Here is an 8,173-nt window from a genome sequence, read left to right as displayed (position 1 = left end):
AAACAAGATGCAAGAAGAGAACAGCTTTCTTCTATTTGGAAGCTTTGTGACTGGAAAACATCACTCATGTTGGCAACGTTCACAGGCGCTGTTAAGTAATCTTGGTAAAAAAAATCAACAAAAAAATAAGATCATTAATGGAGGAAAAGGGAGGGAGAGAAAAACTGCATGTGGAGGAGAGAGGGAGAAGTGCGGGGAGGGTCGTTGGAGGAGGTTTCAATGCTTCTGAGAGGTGCCTCATTTTCCAGCGCCATCTGTTCCTGCTTCTGCGAGCTGGAAGCCTCGTTTGTGTCAAATGCCTCCCACACGCTCGAAGGAGCCAGACTCCAACAGCAAGGGCTCCATCACCTTTTTCAAACAACTGCACAATGTGACCTGCTGCATTCGCTAACTACTAATCACACCATGTTTGATTATGTTGTTAACCTACTCCTTAAGAGGTTTCCTCCCTCAGGCTCCTTCCAGAAGTTCCAACCAGCCCTGAGCGACTGCTAATCTTTGCTTTGGAGGTAGATGACAATGAAAGGGTTGATGGAGGAAAAAAAAAAAAAAAGACTAGATCAGTCTTGGAGGCTGGAGTCTGCCCCGATCCCTCCAGGAGGACTGAAAGATAGAAGGATGACAGAACAAGGCCATGCTCCTTCATTTCAATCAGCTGCTGCTGTCTCACATGGCAGCAGAGCATCCAGAGGGGAGGCACCGTCATGAATCCTAATTGCTCCCTTTTCACCACGTTGCAGGGTGCTTCTATGCAAATCTTTCTAGAGAGGTATCTAGTTTATGCAAGGCCGACTGCATGAACTGAAACATGAGCAGGAATGTCTCTCAGACAAAAGCCTTGGTGGAGAGATGCAGGTATTATAATTTATATGGATAAATTATTCATTTTGCACATGGCCCTCCTGAGTGCGGGACAGAGTGCAGTTTTTCACATGTAGATGTTTTGACATGCATGTATTCCCCCGCAAAGATGGGCACTGGCCTGAAGTTAAGATATATGGCTTTAATAAGAGTGACGAAGATGCAAAATAATGAGATGTCTGCAAGCAGAGCTCAGGGATGTCCAGGGAGAGACAGAGAGAAACCATCATTTTCTTCAGTTTGTATGCCTGTTACAAAGAATTCTGCTCCATTTCTGATCCTTTCCGGAGACCCAGTAATAGTTATGTGTAATGCTTACTGGAATAGAATATAATTTTATACACTGATGACTGTGGGGATCTTTAAATTTCATGGACAACATGAGCAGGAAATGATGTCTCGTGTCGTATTGATGACAGTAAATGCTGCTTGCTGGACTTTCACATGATGACAACTCTTTAGGAAAAAACCAGAGTGACCTGTTTGTTATCATTTCACGGGATATTTCTTTTGTATCCTATTTCTCTGGCTTGAGGGGCAAAAATAGTTGCAAAGACAAAGTTTGATCTGAACTAATCTTGTTTCTGATGAAGTGGAATTTGACTTGTCATTGTTATGAAAATGGTTGTAAAGAGTATGAAGAGGACACCAATGTAAGATGGTCAAAGTATTGCTCATAAAACTATGGTCTGACATGCTGGCACTCAAAAATAAAATGTCAATTTAAAGCATAGCCAGCAGTGGACAAGAGATGTTTGGCTAAATCTCTTAATGGATCTCTTATGTCAGAACAACATACCTGTGGTGACTTCAGTTGCGGCTGAATAGATGCAACTTCCCTGCAACCAGTAACTACAAAGTACTATGCACATTAGATGCTTTAAAGAAGTAATCACTAAAAATAACAGACAAGCAGTAATGCATGACAAATCCTGAGTGGCAGTAGCATAACGGCTAAAATCATACGAGGTGGAAATGGAGTGCATGACATAGATGAAAGCAGAAATGTTGAAAGCACAGCTGTCTGCACCCAGGCCAGATATTAAGCTTGACTTTTATTGCATTTGACTCTCGGGACTTTCTTTTACAGAAAGTTGTCTTCAGATTCATCTTGCAGGCACCCACGTTGTCCTTACTGTTCTGTCTCTTTTATAGTTGTAACCTGACAAAACCAGTTACTTTTATACAGCATTATTTTTTAACATTTAAAAGTTTTTACATAACTTTTAAAGTTCCATTTGTTTCCTCAGAGTTGACAAAATCAGCCTTCTCTTTTAAAGCTCCAACGTTCAGAAAACTCTGGGACTGGAGTTCATCCCATCTTTTACTGAGTTTAAACATTTAATGTCTGACTTTTTAACTTTGTCATGTCATTGTTTTAGCTAATTATTTGATAGTTTTACACTACCATGTCATTAATTTCTAACTTTTAATTCCTAATTATATTTATCTATGTAAAGTCATCTGATTTTGTTTTCTTCTGTACATTATACTTGTTTTGACTTTGTTGTTCTATGTTTATGATGTGTTGCTGTAAACTCGTTGTCTCTATAAATGAAGGAAACCTCAGTGACTAATGAGTTAATAAAGATTAAATAAAAATTTACAAAGTTTCAAGTATTTAGTTTTGATTACTACTGCAACACAATTCATGTGAATGTATTTTTTTAAACAATATGATCACAATATCTAGAAATTATGCCAAAATTCTTTTAAAAAAAATCAATGTTATTTTGTGACACGGCACTATTTATTCGATATTATATTGTGCATTCTCAAATCTATTTTCTACTTGAATAATTAATCTTTGGACATTAGTTTCATTCATACCCCAAATTACAATGGGTCTAATGCAGTTGCATTAGTTAAATTCACAATACCTTTATCTGTGCAATAGGAACAAAACAAAGTTCTTCACTTTATAATTTGAGGTAACATCTCAGCCAGTGTTTTCTGCAAAAAACAGAGAGCTGATTAGTTGTGCAACTAAAAGGTATACAGAAAAACTGACCTGCAGTCAAACTTGTCCTCAGGAGTATCAGGAGATCCTTTAAATTCAATGCTGATAGTACCATGTTTACATGCCCACTTCGACTATGATCCTATCTAGTAAATATGCTATTTACCAATAAGCATATTAAGTAGAGCTGCTGAGAAATCTTTCAGTTTAAGAGGTATATGGCTAAACATTTAGGTTCTGGACAGAAAAAAACAACATAAAAAACAAAACTTTCATGGGTTCCCCAAAACTATGTCAACTTAGTATTTGAAAAAGTTGAAAGTGTCCAAAATTACATCAATAAGTGGTTGAGATGTTTAAGTTGCAAAGCAACCGAATCGACAGACTCACTGTAATCACTTTAGTAAATTAGCTGAAAACAGAACTTACTTACTTTCAGCTATTCAGTCTTGCTGTATTATGTTAATGTTTTATGTAATGATGCATATTAATCAAACATAACTAATTACTTTATTCCGTAATGGACTGGCGACCAGTCCAGACTGTACCTTGCCTTTCGCCCCATGATTCCTGGGATAGGCTTCAGCTTCCCCATAATACTTAAGTGGTTAAAAAAATGAATGATTGAATGAATGAATAAATGAATGAATGAATGATCATCATATTTATCAGACAAATGAGCTGCATGTGTGTGTTTAATGTAGGAGGATATATTTTCTTTTGCAACATTTTGTCAGCTTAACACAGTGGTCCTCAGGAACACCTACCCTCCTTGTTTTAGACATGATCCTCCTCCATAGCACCTGAGTCAGATTACTGAACTTCCTCATCAACTTCTTTGCAGCCTGTTAATGAGCTCTTTATTTCATTCAGGTGTGTTCAAGTCGGGTTGCCTATAAAACATGCAGGGCAGGGGGGCCTGAGGACTTGAATTGAGAAACACTGGCTTAACAGCATCACAGTTGTGCGTGATGCACAGCTATGAAACTCATTCTGTTTAAACTGCTCCAGAACCGTTGGGTCCAACTGATTGTGCAATGTTATGTATTTTCATCAAATGTAATGTAATTATTCCAAGCCTGCTGCGCAAAGTTGCTGTTGTGTTAACTATGTGAATCTATCAGTCTTACGTCTTGTGGGAATTCCTAAAAGACTGTTTTAAATGTTCTTCTGTATTTTCTCTATTTGTGGACCTTTTCATAATCATATAATGTCTCGATCAAAAAGTCCAGAGAGTGTGGTTCGAGAACTCATCGGAGACAAAGTCGATGGAATTAGATTACAAAATATTCTCTTGTTCTTACATTTTTATTTGTTTCCATCTGTTATTGAATGATAAATTTTGGCTTTAATTGGCTTGAAATGATCTTATTAACTCACGCGAACAAAAAACATATATTCATAAAATACACAAGAAAGATGCCCATCGCAGGTCTGTCAGTGCAGTAAATGGGAACATCTCACCCTTCTATCAGAGATTAGCATTTTTAATTTAATTATCAAACATAGTAGTAGCATTCAAATGCCATCCTTACAAAAACAAGTTCCCTCCATGGTTTGGTGATTACATGAACATTTTCATTAAAAGGTGAATTCAACCACAAGCAGGATGTGCTGACCGAAGGCCAGTCAGAGCCCAGATCAAGCATGACTGTGTTGCAAATCCAACAGTATGCAACTGTGTGTGTGTGCATTGTGCAGATCAATACAACTTGTGAGAAGAATACAATGAACCCCTCCCTCTGTACAATCGCCATCAAAGACATACACAGAAATGCACCCTGACATAGAGCTCTTATTACCAACCCGTCCATCGCAAATGACCATAATCTATACTGTGATCCCAATGGCTCTCCTGGGAAGCTCTCCCTCATTTCATTTTTTATCTCATCCTCTTCCACTTTATTTCCAGTAATTCAAACCCACTAAATCCAAATACAAGGAGACATGGAGCCCTGCTGTTTTGACAAGTTAAATGACTACAGGCAACGACGTGCTTCCCAGTCAGTCTGTAGGCAGCACACGTCGCCAGCCACCACCTTCCTGCCAGTTAAACAGAAATGCATTTGGATTTCTTCCTTCCACTATCACGCCGCTCCTTTTTTTTTTCCTTCCTACGGCCGCCTGACCCTCGGCAGCATCTTTTTTGAGCTGAAATTGAAATGGATTGTGTAGCTCAATATTTTATTGACATCAACTTCACAGAATGTTGCTACGGTGACACCGGGGATAATTATTTCACGACAGATTTCTTCCTCTCTGCATTTCTCTCTCTGTTTCTGCCTTCCTCCAAGCCCTTCCATTCCTGTAGAGAATTAGTTCTGCATAAATTACCCAGTGGAATATTGAATCAGTCTCCAGCCACCAAAGGCGAGTCTGTGTGGCTGATTATCGAATGGCACACACAACACCCATGCAGACACACACAGAGAAAAGAGGAAAAGGAGGGGGCTCAGGGTGGAGGTGGGAGGGGTTCTCAAAGCATTGAGCTGACACCATTGCAGAAAAACATGGCAAGGAGGAGGAGGAAGATGGAAGAGGAAGAAGTGGGGGGAGGGAGGGTATCATCCAATCTGGGTGAGGAGAGTAAAAGCTGTATTAGCCACCTTAGCCACACGCTATCTACTCATTACTTAGTCATTAGCAGGGGCATAGTTTTAAAGGAGGGAGGGATCAATCAATTGTCATGGGTCAATGTTTTGCAGCCCCATTATGAACCTTGGGTGGCTCTGTAAATTAAGAACAGTAATTACTCATGTTAATTACACAAAGATGGTGGTCACATTGATCTGCAAATACGTTTTGCATAATGTAAATGGTATGGGTAATGAGTAAACACTGGGTTGCACTCAAGTATTTAACAGGGCTGCTGCAGTGGTCAGATGAGGGAAGAGGGGCACTTATCTCGCTCTGAGTGGTTGGTGATCATTTATTTATTGACTCCACTGTGTATTCATAGAGTTGGTTAACTAAACTACTTTCAAATGATAATGGTAATTTGACATAAATGTTGTTTAGATAAGTGAGGCTCAGTGCTAAATATGGCGTCCTCAGCCTTGTGGTTGGTCACTTTTTGATACCCAGTATAATTGTAAAGTGAGTTTAACTACATTCAGAAGAGCAATAGCTACTAATTTGACCGTTCTGGTCTAGAAGACCAATCAGAGTATTGAAAAAAGATTCTTTAAATATATGATTTAGTACAACCTGTAATTATAACAGAGATTTTTAGAGGTTTGGTCAAAATGGACAAAGTTAGACAGCATTGTCCAATCATGAAATGAAATTAAATAAAATGAAATGAAAAATACTTTATTCAACCCCCAGAGTGAAATTCAGTATTGTAGTATATACAGTACATCACTGACCCTGAAAAGTTTCATTTATATAGAAGAGAAAGTTACATAATTTAACATATTCCAATGAGGACGTTCACCAGTCCCCTGTCCTGTGAAAGATGCATATTTGCTTAGCAGGTCACACAACTGTGAACTTTTGATTTTTCACTAAGAGTATTGTGTGTACATTTGTGTTTCTTGTCACGACAGGTCGATAAGCCAGCTGCACTGTTGTTGTGGCACATTTTGTATACACAAATGTTCAAGTGGCACCTTAAGGTAGATCACTGAGTAGCACCTTGCACTGCGAGCATTGTTTATAGTGTTCCCTTAAGTAGTTTCTGCAGCCACTTCATGTACTCTTTATATATATTCATACAGACAGATCTGTATATCGTTAAATCATCAAGTTTCTCCACAGAGACGGAAATCTTTTGGGAGTTATTGCCTTCAAAGGCAGATTTTATAAGCCCATATCATATTAGGCATTAGGTTCAATTAGAAGCCGTCTTACATTTAAGTGGCAGCAGAATTGGAAAATGGGAAATCAGATTCTGTCAGGCAATTTTCACTGTCAGTGGTTATAACCTGACAGAACAATTAATCAACACGAGCACCTAGTGGAAGGAAATTCTCATCAGGAACTCATCAGCTGCCGTCAGCGCTTACTTGCCAATGCATCAGACAACACAGGTAGGCCATAACAACATGTTTATTTAGTGTCAACACAGTCTCTCGCTCTCTGTTTTCCCAACATTTGGAAATACATTTAGTGCCATCTAGAGGTTAGACTGTATAACATAATAGATTAAATATGTGTACGGCCCACAAGCTTACATAGACTTCTCTTTTTTATGATTATAATTTCTCTTGGGAAATATGAAAGTATTTGTATATCTCTTATTGAATACTATAGTTATGCATATATATGCATGCACACATACACATGCTCAGCAATTATAGTTATAATTAAGAACACTGCAGAATAAATAGATTTCAGATCTTCACCTGGAAAATAAAGTTCATCATGTTTATGGAAATGGACATGGATATAATATATGGCTTATAAAACACACATTTGTAACAAAATAAAAAATTCTTCCAGAATCAGAAAGGTCACAAACAAATAATCCAAATAAACATTGTAATTCTTTTTTTGTGATTATCAAAACAAGCATGTCTCTTTGCAAAATTGCTTAAAAGGTCATTTTGTTTTATCTTTCTATCATTAAAGTTAGTATTACCAAAATGTAAGTTATTCCAGCTTGATTAAACAGCAACAAAAAAACAAACACACACACACACACACACACACACACACACACACACACACACACACACACACACACACACACACAAAAAACAACTTGGGCATTATTTTTCAGTCACTTTATTTTCTATCCCAGCTGATAAGAAATTGCCTTATTTACTAAACTATTTTGTGACCATTACCATATTCGCCGCTAGGCGTCAGCACACACACCAGATGACTGAGTTTGTGCTTCTGTGATTTCTCCTTCTGACACTGTTGTTGGGCATTGGTCTACGATGCTTTCAAGTACATCTTGTAAAGTCGGATTTCAGTTTAAAACAGTTAAAAGCTCAATTATAACGATTATAATAATTGACGAAAAAAACGTGTTTTCGTAAGATTACAAACAAATTTACATAGACTCACATTTTAATGGTCATAAAAAAATATATAGTTAAATATCCCTAGGTACTTAAATATCAAACCAGCATAATGTATACTCTTGGTCACAGGATTCAAGAGGTTAATCGTAAGTTTTTAAAAATATATATATTTCAAAAACTCGATGGCGTATTAAAATAGATAATAGACAGTACATGCACAGATTGGAAACCAGACAGTTTTCCTAAATATATTTATATTCATATCATAAACATATGAACAATTTAGAAAAAGTCTGCAGATTGCGCACAACCGTGAAGGCAGCACCACTGTGGCTCACATGCTACCAACACATTGCATATCTCTGGCTGCTAGCGTCTC

This window comes from Telmatherina bonti (assembly GCF_933228915.1).
Source record: "Telmatherina bonti genome assembly, chromosome: 21".
In the NCBI taxonomy this organism is placed as follows: domain Eukaryota; kingdom Metazoa; phylum Chordata; class Actinopteri; order Atheriniformes; family Telmatherinidae; genus Telmatherina; species Telmatherina bonti.
Note: the sequence above shows the minus strand (reverse complement) of the source record.